At 31.3% G+C, this 15855-nt stretch overlaps 1 long non-coding RNA gene across 2 annotated transcripts in view; it reads left to right on the plus strand.

Moving 5' to 3' along the window:
• The first annotated feature begins 1038 nt into the window (after positions 1-1038).
• The window catches only part of LOC107507141, a 105092-nt gene continuing 90275 nt past the window's right edge, over positions 1039-15855 (plus strand). Inside the window, exon 1 of one of the 2 annotated variants that reach the window (XR_001596101.2) lies at positions 1039-1225. This is a non-coding gene — a long non-coding RNA (uncharacterized LOC107507141). The remainder of the gene's footprint in view (positions 1226-15855) is intronic. The other variant, XR_001596099.2, reaches the window with a different exon arrangement.

Consider the following 15855-nt stretch of genomic DNA (forward strand, 5'->3'; position numbering starts at 1 on the left):
GAGGATTTTTAGCATCAAACATCCAGCAACTTGTTTGAAATAAAAACCAAAGTGTAACTGCGAAAACTCCCAAATGCCTCTCTTTTTATCATGCCAGTGTTGAAACTAATAAAAATAAATCAAATTTGGATATCAGTGGAGTATATTTTAACAGAATTGAATGGCCATGCTAATCCAGTTTTTATTTTAATCTATTTTTATGCTTAGAGAAATAAAAATAGTATATCTTTTTATGACATAAATCTAATTTAAGAATCAATGCAAATGAAAATTAAATCATAGGATTCTATTTAAAGATACTGTTATAATTTATAAAAGTTGTTTGAGAACCTATAGAAACTAAAATAGGTTACATATAACTGCATATACCAATTTGTGAAATAAGAGATTAATTCAGGTTTAAAAAAAAATCCGGCCAGAATATTTGCCATCTGTGTCTAAACTTCACAGATGGTTGCAAATTTAAGTCTCTTGTAAAAGCGTATTTCTTACTGTGCTATCCCACAGCGTTCTCTGATAAGTGTTAAATAAATCAATTGACAATTAATAGTAGCAGTAACTTTTCGATTACCTAAAAGTCATATTAGAACTCACTAATCCATACAGAATCTCAGACTTTTCCTGAGCTAACTGCCTAGTGGTAACTTCCCAGCTACTTTTTTTCCCCCCGAGCTTCAAATAATTCTGCCAGTCAAATTTCCATGTGTCCCAAGACCCAAATATAATGGGTGTAATATTTAAATGGTGATGTAGCATACATTATCAAATGGTGTGACATGAAATTCAAATATAGATGAACGTCTATAATTTTTACTATGAAAAGCAATACTTTCTTGTTGATATAAAATTGAAAATATGAACCGATCTATGCTGATTTGATAATACATAGCTATTTGGGTTTGTGTGTTGATTTTGTTTTGTCCAGTAGTGTGGTTGGAAGTGTGAAAGCTGACATAAGTGGAGTCATTTTAAAATAGAGTAAGAATGGCCATTCCAGGGGCTGCCTTGCACATCTTGCTCTTTGACTTTTGTACTGTTTAGACTGGGCCGGACCAATATTATTTTACAAACAATTGTTTGTAACATCAGGACAGCAAACAGCCTGACCTCAGGACTGATAATTATGGACTATCTTTCTGAGGTAACCAAGAACCAGTAACCAATCATGTAGATCCTAGAACTACTCAGCTTACCAGCACCTATAGGAAGTCTTTCCTCTTTTCATGTAAGTATTTTTTTTTCCTTTTTATCATAAAACCCCTTGCTTTTACCCTATAATCAGAATGCTGGGTTTCCACCTGATTCTGTGCTCTCCGAATTGTAATTCATTGATCCCAAATAAATGTTTGTTGTCTTTCATTTCAAGCTTTTAATTTTAGGTTAATAGAAGAAAAAACTAGATACCCCACAAGTAGGTTGTAATGAAAGACTCAGGGACCAACTTCTGCCACATAAAACAAATGGCATGTATGTACTGCAAAACAGAAAAATCTGTCATACGATTTATTCTCTAAACTTGATGTTGCCTTGGCTTTTTCTCTTTTTTCTTTATTATATATAGTAATATATAATTGTATTGAATTAATACACATATAATTATATTATACATAATATATTTTATATAAAATAGTTATAATTATAGCATATTATATATAATTCTGCTTCTGAACTTATTATATTCCATTGATTTATCAATCTGTTTCAATTCGATGGCAGAATATACTCTTCATTTGTTTTCTTTCTTTTCTCCTTTTTTTTTTTTTTACAAGGTAGCAAACAGAGTATATTGCTAGCAGAAAGTTGGCAAAAAAGACTTTGGAGGCAGAGAAATCAGAATTTGAAAACCAACACTAAATGATTTCTGAGTAATATTGGAAAAACAAAAAATAACAACATAAATTGTTTTAGCTTTCATTTCCTCAATTATAAAACATCTACCTCATAGGGTTTATCTTGAGCAAGGAATATTACTATTTTGTCCAAAAGAATTTCAGAATTTAAAAATATCCTATTGGTATTTATACAAAGTAATCAAAAATAATTTAAGGGTAATAAATATTTTTTAAAAATTTTTGCCCAGCAATGAATTATATCTCTTTAAAATTTTCATAGCCCAAGAAAAAGTTTATCAGCTTTTGGTATTGGTTTTGCATATTTTTAATCATTAAATAGATACTTTGTTTTCCTTCCTAAATGATTTGGATGCTTAACTTTAACAAGATAAAAAATTAAAAATTTTAAGTGCTTTAAACAGTTTGAAGTTTTTTGAGGGTGATGGAGTTACACTCAGAATCATTTTTATAATGTCTTAATTGTTCTCACCACAAAAAAAAGAAATAATATGACACCACAGAAGTGTTAGCTAATTCTATGGTGGTAATCATATCACAATATATAAGTGTATGAAATCAATAGATTTATACCTTAAACTTATACAATGTTACCTCTCTCTAATAATACATCAATAAAAAATAAAATGAAACGAAACTCATAGATATTGTGCACAGAGCTCCTGAGCAAATATTTTGTAGATTGTCTAAAATTGTGGATATTACTCTTTTTGTTTCAATAGCAGTTTTCTTTAGCTCAAGAGTTATCAATAAGTTGTCTTGCTATCTCCTCAACTTTTATATTCTCAGGATAGACCTTGAATATAAATATAAATTTTCTATGTTAAAATGACTATTCTGAGACACCAGGGAACATTACCAAAAGAAAAAAGAATTACTTCTTGATATAATAGCATAGTCTATTTTGCTTATAAGATAAACATTATATTTCTATAGAAATTTTTATTCAAGTTCTCCAAATATAAAAAGAACCGCACTACCAGTTGACATATTATAATACTGACATGCCAAATTGACTCTAAAGCTTTTTCCATTTTCTTCTCTCATATGTTAGTAAAATTACAGAATAAGCATACCTTAATACAAAATAAATTTTTTAAATTTAAAAAATCCTAGAGAAGTAAAAAAAAAGTTGTTAAGACTATATGTAGAGAGCAGTCTTGCTGCCTTAAAGGTTTTACTATAAGCATTTATAAGGTAAGTCTGAAAAACAAAGTTCCTCGCTGGTGCCCTAAGATTGGTTGAATCATTATTACAACGCTTGTCTGGTAGGCTTACTAAAGTATATGCAAGGCTATATGTCATGAAGAATTTATATCAGGGTGTTAAATGTGATTTGAAATTCCCATTAAAAGAAATAACCTTAATCATCCATAATAACATTGCATTAATTATTAATAAATCTAATCAGTAGTCTGAAATTGCTCACATCTAATATTAATCAGAAAGGCAGATGAATTCCCAGCCTGATGGCATGCCCTTTGTGCCTTCGAGTACCTTTATAGTGTTATTATTTACAAGTTCTGAGTTGGAGATGATTTATCTGAGTGAGAATCAGATTACATTCTTCAAAGGAATTATTTCACTGGTTAGATTCCACTCTCAAAATTGGTGTATCCAATACTGTTAATTCATGTAAAATGCTGTTTTCAGTAACATTCCTCTGCTATTACACTCAGGATTAGCCATACGTTTTCAAAAATTATCTTAACATATTTATTTTTGTCTTGATTTCAAAAAGCATAGAGGTGGAGAAGAAATGTATACTGAATTGCAAAATACTCATAATTTAGCTTAATATGAAAAATATTTCCATTAGAGAGTCTTTCCCTAATCCTGAATCATATTCTTAGTTTTGCTTTTAAGTCTAATAATTAGACAATATTGCTGTACTTTCCACAAATGCTTTAATGCAATGTGTATTTTCTAATTGTTGACTATGGCTTAAATGTGTCCATTATTAACTTGTAGTCGGGTTGTTCAATCTTCTTTATTCTTCCAATTTTTTTCTTATTGATCTATCAATTATGAGAGCTATGTTAAACTATATTTTATCCATTACTTTTTACAATTATGTATATCTTTGCTTAATACATATTTTGGCTATGCTATCAGCTTTTTTTGGTTACTTCATATTCAAACTTCCTGTGGTCTATGTCTTATACATGCTTATTATAAATTACAAATAGGTTGCATTTTACTGTCCAATAAAATCATATTTTTATCTTTAACAGTAATTTTTAATCAATTTCTATTTATTATTATTACTGATAGATTTGTACTTTTTAGTATTAGAGTTTCTGGACAACACAAATGGTGATTATTCAATACCAAACGCACATCAGGATAAACTTGTGTTATGAATTTCCAGAAAGAGATTCTTTTTCCTGCTGAGAGCCTAATCATTCAGATAAGCTTTCTTTCTCTCTCCCTTTCTCTAGTCCATCCTTTTGCTAAGGGTGCAGCCTTGCAACGGCTGTCATTGCACAGACATCCGGGCTCTAGCACTCTGCATAGCCAAACTCCCTTCTCTCCACAAGACTTTCGTTTCTCAAAATTAGCAAATAACCCCTGAATAACTAAAATTTCAAACCTACTTTCCCTTCAGTTGTTCAATTTCCTCTTTCGTTTTAGAATTCGTACAGTATAAGAATTAAATAAGGAAGATGTAAATACTTTCAATGATTAGCTGTCCAAACACTGATGACAATGAGGAACAGAACAGTTGGATTTTGCTGACTTGACCCATATGCAGATGTATGTATGCTTGGGAAATAATCAGGAGGTTATATTTAATATTAAATAACAACATTTTTAAAGTTTCTGGGACATAATGCATACTCAAAATAGGCCCCTTCCTTTCTATTGTCATCTTTTCTATCACCAAAAGTTTTATGCTTGTGAGCAGTAGCAGTAAACAAAGACAAGAGTTCAAGAGCACTACCCGAGTCCAGTGCTCTTTGTTAGATTCATAATATACAAAGACAGCTTTTTGTTTTTTGAATGAGAACCAATCAAATTCTGTGTTAACTGAGAATAACTATAATTTAAAAATATATGTATCTAAATTTAAATTTTGTTTATATTTAAGTATTGGACACGATGAACTTGTAGCAATAATACTATATAGCAAAAATTGTAATACATATTGCAGGTTTCTAAATGTTATTCTACATTGTACAAAAATGCATAGTTAATAACAATGGTATAGAAAAGGTAATGTAAGCCTTTCTTCTTTCATTATTTAAGTTTCACTTATCTTAGGTGAATAAGCTGCAAATTTATGATATAGTCGAATTGTATGATTGGATTCTCTTTTTAATTGCTCTGTGACAGATTGCAGAGAATTATGTCAAATTCGAGAAGAATTACAAAAGAAAGTTTCACCTGAGTTGTACCTATCATTGAGTTGTACCTATCACAAAGAAAACTGTTGAAACATGGATAATGGGTGTGTGTCCTGGGTTTCTTTGATTTAATTGCCTGTGTTCTCCTCTGTATTAATCTCTCCGGCTAAGGTTTTCAAAGAGCAAAAGTTGCTAGACTGTAGAGCTATTTAATAAAAACCTTTCTGACCGACTTTCAAGATACTCAACCTCCCTAAAGACAGGAAAGCCTAGTGTGAAAGGTAAGAAAAAAAAGGTTAATTGATCTTCATGTGAAACTTTCTAGATAACTAGATCGATATTAACCTTTCTAAAAATTCAGTCAAATTCTCTCTTCTTGAATTATGTTGCTTTCATAAAGCTAAACTTCCACTAAACACACTAAATATTATGGAATACAAAGAGATGGTTATTTTATCATCAACTTTATTAACACAATTTATTAAAGGTCCTGCGTATGGTACAGGGAATACTGGTTGAGGTAATACAGGGAATTATAGGGAAGAAAGTAGTTCTACCCAACTAGGTTTATAGTCTAAGAAAGACTTCTGTAAAACCTGAGAAAAGAGAGCTAACTTGACTGAGCCAAGGGAATATAAAAGGAAATAACTACCCTGTTTCACTGTAATTGGTCCCTTTGAGGCTTACTTTGCCTGAAGCAGATATAATTTCAAAAGGAGGCAGGCAACTGGTGGGTTCTTCTTTAACTGATCTGAGGAGAAGCATGGGACAAAGATTGGAGGCATATTCCTTGGAGCTTTTCCTGTCATTGAGGCAGGATCCCTATTTAGCTCAAGGGATATCTTGAACTCTTCTTAAATATTTGACTTTTACATTTTACCACTCTCCTGAGTTTGCTGAGTCCAACTGTATAAATATATTAATAGCAACTTTCAAGCCCTATGCTCCATCCTTAATGCTGATAAGCAAGTAAAAATTCCAAAAATACACAAAATATAGTATATTTATGTGTCTATATCTATATACACATATTTACACATCTAATAAAAAGAAACAAATAATTATAAATTGTTGAATAGAATAATGCAACTCTTTCTGAAATAAAACTATTTATTTCTTCCTAGAAATCATGAAAATAAAATGGGTATTTATTAAATACCTATCTAATACAGAACATCGTGCTATATATTGCTAGACACAAACCTGAAAATGTGGCCCATGGTTGTGAAGTACTTAGAATGGAATGATAGAAACAAAACAACTACAATGCAAGGCAGAAATCGATTAGTACCACAAGAAAGGAAGAAGTTCTATGTTAATTCAGAACAGCATTTCTTAAACTTTGGTGAGTATCAGAATCTCTAGAACTTTGTTAATTATGCAGATTCATATTCTGCCTCTGATTAGATGGACCTAGAATCTTAATCAAAGCTCCAAGCGATTGTAATAGATTTTAAAAAGATTGAAAAAAATCTCAAAAGATGGAAATATAATTTATGGCTAAAGTTGAGTAGGGAAAATAGTCTTCAAGCATATAGGACTTTTGTTGACTCTTAAGAACAAAATTTGACAGAATAAACATAGAGAGAGAACAATCAAGGTGATAGACATAGTATGAAGAAATGCATGGAGGAATTATTCTCAGACACTGCCCGTGAAAAGACAGCCACTGTCAGTGGAACTGGAAAAGCATGGACTTGAGGAGTGAGCCAATAATTAGGATCTAAAATGTCCAACGAAATAGCTATTCTGACTTCTTTCATTAATTCCAATTTTTAAAAAATTTTCTACCTCTGTTTTTTGTAATTAAAATTATTGGGGTGACATCGGTTAATTAATTTATAAGTGTATAATACAATAATATGTATTTATGTTACATTGCAGATTCATGACCCAAAGCTAAATTTTCTTTCGACACCATATATTTGACTCCCTTTACCTTTATCTATTTCCCTGCACATTGTGTTGGGGGGAAGGGGAAGCATGGAGAGGTCATGGGAAGAAGGAATGTCCATAATAGTTTAATGAAAATGTAGCTTTGAGTTTGAGTTCTTTGTTATCTCACTAAATATTGTTTTAGATGTAGAAGAAAATTGTCCATGATTAGATTACTTTTGGGCCATTTTCCAAACTGTAGATTAATAATTTGGTTTCCTAAATACCTTCATACCATTTAGTGATTTTCTTGATAAGGGACTGCTTATTTGTACTAATTGTCAAAATTAATTCAATACTGTCAGTAATTCCTTAATTGAATAAGCTTGTGCGTCTTGACTTTCACAACTAAGGTTAGTCCCCAGAGCATGATGAATTTACCTCCGCAATGTTATGCAGTGATGATTCCTAAAAGCTGGTCAGTTGGCTTTCTTTCAGTGACATCTTCACCTTTAAATCACTCTCTTCAAATTTCAACATGCCATAGTCTCCAAGGTTGCTAATGCCAACTTTGTAACCAGGTGTATTTGCTTTTACATCACACATTTGAGATGACAAAGATAGTTATCTACAATAGAGTAAAAGAAAAAAGAAACAAATAAAAGGCCTTTATACATAAATTGATTGGATACAGGACAAAATATCTCATTCTGATACTAGAAGTAACTTGAATGAGTGAATAATCATCCAGTCTAAAAGTTATATTGTGATTTTTGAGATAGTAGTTCTACTATAGTCTTTATCCTGTGTAATTCCAAGTAAAATAGAAGGTTATTAATTATTCGGATAATTTCATATGTTGGCATTCAGATTAATCTTCAAATATTTGGGCTAACAGATACAGTGTATTCCAAGAAATGTGAGAATAATAGAAAGATCCTCATTTTTCCTCTAACATATATACTCTTCTTCTCTAAATTAGAAAATTTAGGAACCCTTGATCTTCCTGTAAAGATTCCTGCCAGCTTCAGGGTGTGTGGATATAATCTTAAAACCCGTTGCCTCTTACTATCCCTCGTATCAAACAACATCCAAGTCAATACCAGCAATTTTTTTTTCTTCCCCTTCACAAGTAGATTTATTTACATTGGGCTTTTAGGGTAGATTTGTATTTATTTGTCTTTTTTTTAGAAGTGTAATTATTTTTACAGAACTTTTAAAAAATATTTCTATAACATTTATCTTAGAAATCAGATGAATGAAAATTAATTGAGTTCGGGGAATTAGAAGATTTAGAAGATGGATTGCATGACTGAAGACATTTCTAGGTAGTAATTTTTAACTTAAATTATGGTTCTGAGAGTTGAAAAAAATGGCCATTGATGTAAATTCAACATGTGGGAATGGAGAATAAACGAGCATAAACAAAAACAAAATCAATTCCAGGAGCGAGAAAGACATTAAATATATTAAAGAGGTTGAGAAAACTTGTCATAAATTATAGAAATTCACAAAACATAAAATAAGACAGTAAAAATGTTCAAACATTTCTGGCTATAACATATTAAAATTATAATTCAAAAACTTAGGAGTGTTAAGCCGCCAATTCTGAAAATATTCTTTCACTTCAGCAAGTGAGAAATAGCCACAGAAGGCATCTCCTTTATCCCAGGTAGGACCCTGTGAGAATGGGGGCAGGAAGAATAGAGCCGTGTAAAGGTGGGATATCCTCCCATGGAGCAAACATAAAATTTTCCCTCATGAAAGGTCTATGATTTTTAAAAGGGAACATTGCTCTTCTCTATTGTTGCAAACTTTAGTAAGCCCTTTTGCCCATTCAGCAAATGTCAGAGATCTTTTGATAAATATTCATAGTCCCTGGGGTTTAGATCAAGGTAGAAATTATATTTCCTTCATATCCTAAGTACCAGGTGGTAGGTATCAAAGAAGGCAAATACCGCCTAATGTACAAATATTAATAACAAGAATGCTCAAAACAGTCTTAAGACCTACTTAGTAGCTTAGGAAATAACTCTCGTTACCTTAGCCTTTTCTTTCTTTTTTTTTTTTTGCTGGCATTTTGCATGAAAACTTGACTTAATTGAGGATAAAATTGGCCAACCTTATAATAATATCAAGTATACTTCCTGTGAATTAGATTTAGGAATGTATTAATTTACAATTTCTACAATAACACTATACAATAGACATAGAACATGAATGGCATAAAAAACTAAATTATATATTTAGCCCATGTTTTTTCGTGTTGGCAGGTTGAGGTGAGGGGTGTTGCTGATCTACACTGGGATTGGCTAAAAGGCTCTGCTTTAAGCTATAGCTCCAGCTGGGCTTCGCTCTTTGCTCAAATATGATTTGATCTGGGGTCCAAGCAAATGGAGAAGCAGCTACCTGGGAGAAGCTCATCTTTTGGGAATAATAGAGGCCAAAGAGGGCAAGCTCAATTGCACAAGTGCTTTTTAAGCCTTTGGTTATATCACTCACACTAATATGCTATTAGTTAAAGTGAGTCATATGGCGAAACCAGTAATGAAGGGGTGGAGAAATGTATTCCTCCTCTTTAGCTGGAGAAAGACCAAAGCCAAATGACAAAGGATGTGAATATAGAGAAAGGTGAAAAATTGGGACTATAAAATAATCTAGCCACAAGGACCAACAAGGTTATGGAATTCAAGAGCTATGTGTCCTGCTTATCCTACCTATCTTAAGAAAATGAGACCTATATATACATTCCTAATCACACTCTTTTCTTGAACATCACTATTTCACCAATAAAGGTATTACTTCTAACATCCTCTTGCTAATTAACAAATGTTCTGTCATAGATTTCCATGATACCTGAAATGTTAAATAATACCATTTAGAGTATTAATTCCTGCTTAAGGCACATGGAGTAGTGTCAAAATAATCCTAGTGATGTAGACAAAAATACATCACATCATTTATACTGAAATGTTTTTAAACAAAGTTAACACACAAGCAATACAGGAGCCACAAGTCTTTCAAGGAAGTAATAACTCCGGGCTTTTGTAGGGCAGGCCTGCCTATGTCCTAGGAGATTGGTCCCACTGATTTTAAATTATATATGGTGGCTAGAAGAAGATTTCAGGTTTTTCGAATAACTTGAATCGAGCAGAATCCGAGGCCTTAGCTTACTATTTCCTAAAATTCCTCTCCAAGTTTACTCTCTATATTACCTTAATTGGTCTTGGCTACCTGGATCACCTATTCCTGAAGGGTAACCACCGTGACCCATTACCAATTGATTAACAACTAGCCTAGAAATAGCTAGAACATTTAAAAAACCATTGGTAATGTCAGAACTACTTAAAATTTCTTCTAACAAGAAATGGACTCTGGAGGAAAATGGAATTATTATCCCAGCTAGTTAGCTGGGGATTGAAAAGGTGAGGAGAGCAATCTCTCTGAAATGAGTGGCAATTCTTGACTGCAATAATTAGGAGAGAGAAATCTAAGTTGGAAAAATATTCACAAGAAAATTGCTCTCCTGATGTTTCCCAATGCTGGTATGGGAGGCCAAGCAGGCAGTCATGCAAGGACAGTTAATTGCCTATGAGGCTTGTAAGAAAAGAATAAACCAGAGGGAAATCATTGGATTCAAATTTAAATACAAATTTTAAGAAAGTAAATTAGTAAATGATAATAAAGGCAAACACATGAAAATAAATCCTGTAAAATACTACTAAAAGGATACCAGACACTTGAAATGTTTCTAAGTTTAAGAGAACTATGCTTTTAAATTATAAACCTATTTGCATTCTAACACTTCCAGTGGACAAAATGAAGCTAGTATTATTTGAACAATAAAGATTATAGGCAAAGGGTCTATTAGAATTCATAAAGGTATGAATCACAAAACATCAGAATTTCTTTGAAGAGAGGGTTTGATAATATTTAACCTGTTAAAATAAAACTATGAGTAATAATCCTGGACATTAGGAAAATTGTTACAATATATCTCTAAGGAAAAAGTATGTTAGAATTTTTAATAGAATATCTAAGAGGTCCTTGAGGTTCGTGGACTTTTTCTAAAATCTCTACAATATGTCAGTGACATATTAGGTTCATTTATTGTTGAGTATTGCTTAGTTTGTCTTTGACAATATCTTAAAATTCTTCTGATTCTTATCTTAAAAAAGTGATTATTTGTAAGCTAATAATGTTTTATCTGTAAAATAAATTATAAGATGCAAAAAGTTATTTCTTATCATTTCTTATCAGGTTAAAATATTTAATAAATAAAATGTACAGGCTATGTTTTATGTAGGGGCAGAGATTATATGGGAAACTTCTGTACCTTTCACTCAATTTTGTTGTGAATCTAAATCTACTATAAAAATAATGTGTATATATATATATGTATATTAAATAAAATTTATGGTTAGAAACTTCAATGTTGTCTAGCTTAACTTCTTCATTTAAATATGGGAAAACTATTTTTAGGTAAATTAAGTACTTTGCACAAGATCAGAATTTTTAGTTCAATATTAGATCTTTGGACTCCTTGACAAATGCTCTTTAATTTCAAAATTTTCAATATTTTGACCAGGAAAAAATGTCTCATATAGATATTAAATTAAAAACAAAAATCTTATCTGATTGAAAATTGAGAAATATTTTTATAAATATTTTCTAGAACAAAATGAATATTTCAAATTATCTAAAGGGCAATGAAAATGTAGCACTTTATGCTAAAACATGTAAGAACAGCAATAACATTATTCCAAAAAAAGAAAAAAGATAATTTAAATATTTACTAAATGAAGACACCATGATTAAAGTACCAAGGTATTTATTCTAAACATTTAGGATAACAACCACAAAGTGAATTAAAATTGTAGGAGAATCAGAAAATTTATATAAAAAAATGTTAAATGTAATGAATTTCAAAAATAAAATAGGTAAATTCTAAAGTTGACTCTTAGAAAACAAAAACAACAAAATTTATATAGTGACTGATTGAAAAATAAGAAAAGACATGTAAAGTTTAAGACTGGGTTTGGAAATAATTATACAGAAGAAATTATAATATAGCATCTATGAAACTCAATGAAAAATTTAAAGAGAAAAATAAAATTATTTCAAAGTAAAATGTAAATTTACCAAAATTAGCCCAAGAAGAAGTTGAAATTTAAACACATTTTTTTAATCAATGAAGAGATAAAGATGAGGGTTAAAAAATTGATATTTTATACCTGAATATTAAATATTTTTTAAGAATGGGACATTTCAATGCTGTTCAAAATGTTTCAAAAGTATAAAAAATAAAAATTGTCATAATTCATATTTCTAAAAATAGTATAAGTTTACTATCAAAACGTTTTTGAGAAAACTAAGAAATATAGACCAATTTATCATATGAATATATATGCAAATGATCTGACCTGTTCAATAATAGGTAGTGACACAATAAAGTTTGATTATGTCATGACCGAACAGGGCTCACTGCAGGAAAGCAAGGGCAATTCAATATGAGAAAATTTACTCATTTAACCTGATTTGCTAAATGCTCTTTCTGCGCCAGAAGCCTTAAAACTTTGTTGTGAATATTACTGAAGGTTAATGCATTCATTTCCTTCTATTGTTTCCTTTATAATGGTGGATGACAGAAAATAAAAAGAAAATAACTAAATAATATAATTTCAGATAGTGATTAAGGCTATGAAGAAAAGCAAAGCAAATTAAAGAAGCGAAGTAGACATACACTGAGGCTATTGTAGGGACAGTTTTGATTGAACTTCAAAAAAATATTCGAGCAAAGAATCAAATGATGTAAAATCCAACCCATGCAAAGTTTTGGAGGAGAGGACTTTCTGGGGAAGTCTAAAGGGCCTGAGGCAGAATATCAAGAAATATTATATAGATGAAACATAGTTGATGGGGGGAAGAATGTCAGGCAATGAGACAGAAGAGGTAGGCAGCAGACAGGCAAAAATCCAGGCCTTTTAGGTTACAGTGGATTCTCTCCTAAGTGTTAGGGAAAGTTATCTTCATGGTTTAAGAACAATTATAATGCGATCTAATTTATATTTTTAAAATATTATTCCAGGTACTTGAAAGAGAGCTGAATGAAGAATGGCATAATGGCATAATTAAGAAGCTCTTTTTAGTAGTTCAAGTAAAAAATGAAGATGGCTAGGACTAACAAGAGGTGTAAGTAATGAGAAGTAGCTGAATCTGACATATTTTGAAAAAGTTGCAACAACATGTGAAGAGTAGACTGATTTTGGAATGACAGAAAATATGAGTCAAGGATGATATGTATCTACATGTGTATGTGTATATGTACATATTTATATATGTATTTATAGCTTTAAATAAATGTGTATATGTGAGGAGGTAGAGTGCACTTCTGATTTACACAATTTATTGAGCTGGGAAGAAACAAGTTTAACATGGGAGAGAACAATTACTTAAATATTAAGTTTCAGTTGCCAAACAGATTTGTCTGCTTTAGATCTTATATATGTCCATTAAACGTTAGAAACAGTTTTTAATTTCTACAAAAGTTATTTCTAAAAAATTTTTTACAAAATACCTACTGAGATTTTGATAGTAATTGAATCGGTCCTATAATTCAGTTTTTAAGAATTCCCATTTTAATAATACTCAGTTTCTAAATGAAAGGTTTGTTTTGCATGAGTGGGTACTTAGGGCAGAGAAAATTAAGTAACTGAACAGTGGTTAATCTGATTAGGTTATGAGAATTTGATATCTTTTTCTCTCTTTGATGACTATACTTGACATAGTAAATGCCAATATCCAAGGCAATAATCACTTTTCAATGGACAGCCTTAGAAACATATTGACAAGTGTTCCTCTTTGATTTCACCTATTCTAGATTCCCTACAGACCTTTAATTAACAAAACTGATATAAGCACAGGATTAGTTTTAGGTACATAATTGGATTTACACATATACAGTCTTTTCACACCTACATGTTTAAAATCTCTCTGGTAGGCTATTTCTGTATGGAGCCTCATTATTAAGAGGGTGACATACTATCAAATGATATTAAGACAAAAATAAAGAACATCATCATTGATGTTTTAGTGGCACTCTAGATAAAAGTTGAGAGATGAATATAATATTACTTTTTCCAACACTGTATAAGGGTTAAAGTAATTTTGATGTTATATCTCTATCTCTATCTCTGTCTCTGTCTCTCTCTCTCTATCTCTATCTCTATCTCTATCTCTATCTCTATCATCTCTATCTAACAGAATGCTTAAGTCAGTAAAAATTTGGGTAACCATTTCCAATATATTATCTAACATTCATAACATACATTTTATTTAATTTAGTAACATATTATTAACAAAAATATTAAGATAATTAAGAAAATTATTTTTGTTTGGATAGTACAATTGTTAAAAATATTACACTATAAATTTAAAAGAACTAAATGAAAATTATAGGAAAAGGAAGGGAAAAATAATATTTCTATCACTTAAACATTCAAATGATGTTTAAACAAAGGCAACTGAATAGAAACTCTACTTCTGTTGCCTTTTTTTCATAGTTCCATATAGAGCAGGAATATACATGTATAGACTCTGCCTTGAGAATGTCACACCCGTATTTGCCTATTTTGATTTTGATCGTATAAACTAAAGGTTATAAACTGGCAGCTCATGCATGAAAGAAAGGGAGAAACTCTTGTAACCTTAGAGGGATTTAACTTTGGTCTTTACTCAGATCAAAGTTCTCTACCTGGTTTTTAGTCTGCCAAGGGTAACATTTGAATTGATTAGGTCTTAAATAGGCATGAAAGCAGTGCACACATCCACATGATTATCTGGACAATTTTAGCACAGTAAAAACCCAAATATTTGTCTTCATTTTCTTTGTGTTTTATTGGATGATATTTGGGCATAAACTTTTTGGATAACTGCCTCTATTTCTATCTTAGCCAGTTTGGGCTGCTACAACGAAGTACTACACACACAGACTGGGTAACTTATAAATAACAGAAATTTATTTCTCATTGTTCTAGAGACTGGAAATTCAAGCTCGAGGAGCTGATACATTTAGTGACCAGTGGGAGCCCACCCTGGTTTATAGACAGCCGTTTTTTTACTGTGTTATCACATGGCAGAAAGGGTAAGCAAGTGAGTGCTCTGGGATGCTTTTAGAAGGGCACTAATTTCATTCATGAAGACTCCACCCTCATGACATAATTGCCTCCCAAAAACCTACTTCTAAACATCACACTGGAGGTTGAGTTTCAGCATATGAATATTGCGAGACACAAACATTTTGTTTATAACAATCTCTTCTTCATTTTGCAAGATACAAGAATGTTCCTGTGACTATGTAGAATGCCCAGAGAGTTACATCTGCTTATTCTGCTGAGACTCAAGAAAAGATCAAAATCATTGCATTTGCACCATAAAGGGCAGTTAACTTTGATTTTTATTTTTAAGCAAGAAATTCTTAAGACCAGTGAAATTCAATGTGTTCTTGAAAAATAATTATCATGCTTATTGTAGGAAAAAATCTTCAATAGGGCTGTTTTCACATGGGCCCAGATTTGTTCATACAGAATTTCCCATTAGCAAAAAAAGCTTGCTTCACCTTAATTACATAGAGACAATTCTTAAAAGACTCCAGAGGGAGTAATCCCAACTCAGGACTTCCCAAGTAGCTTTCTCCATCAACACCCAATATATCCTTGAAATGTTTCACTCAGCTTGATTGTTGCTAAGCGACAAATAGGGAATTAGGGGTTAAGCTTCCAGAA

Source organism: Rousettus aegyptiacus, unplaced genomic scaffold, assembly GCF_014176215.1.
Source record: "Rousettus aegyptiacus isolate mRouAeg1 unplaced genomic scaffold, mRouAeg1.p scaffold_m13_p_15, whole genome shotgun sequence".
NCBI classification, from domain to species: Eukaryota; Metazoa; Chordata; class Mammalia; order Chiroptera; family Pteropodidae; genus Rousettus; species Rousettus aegyptiacus.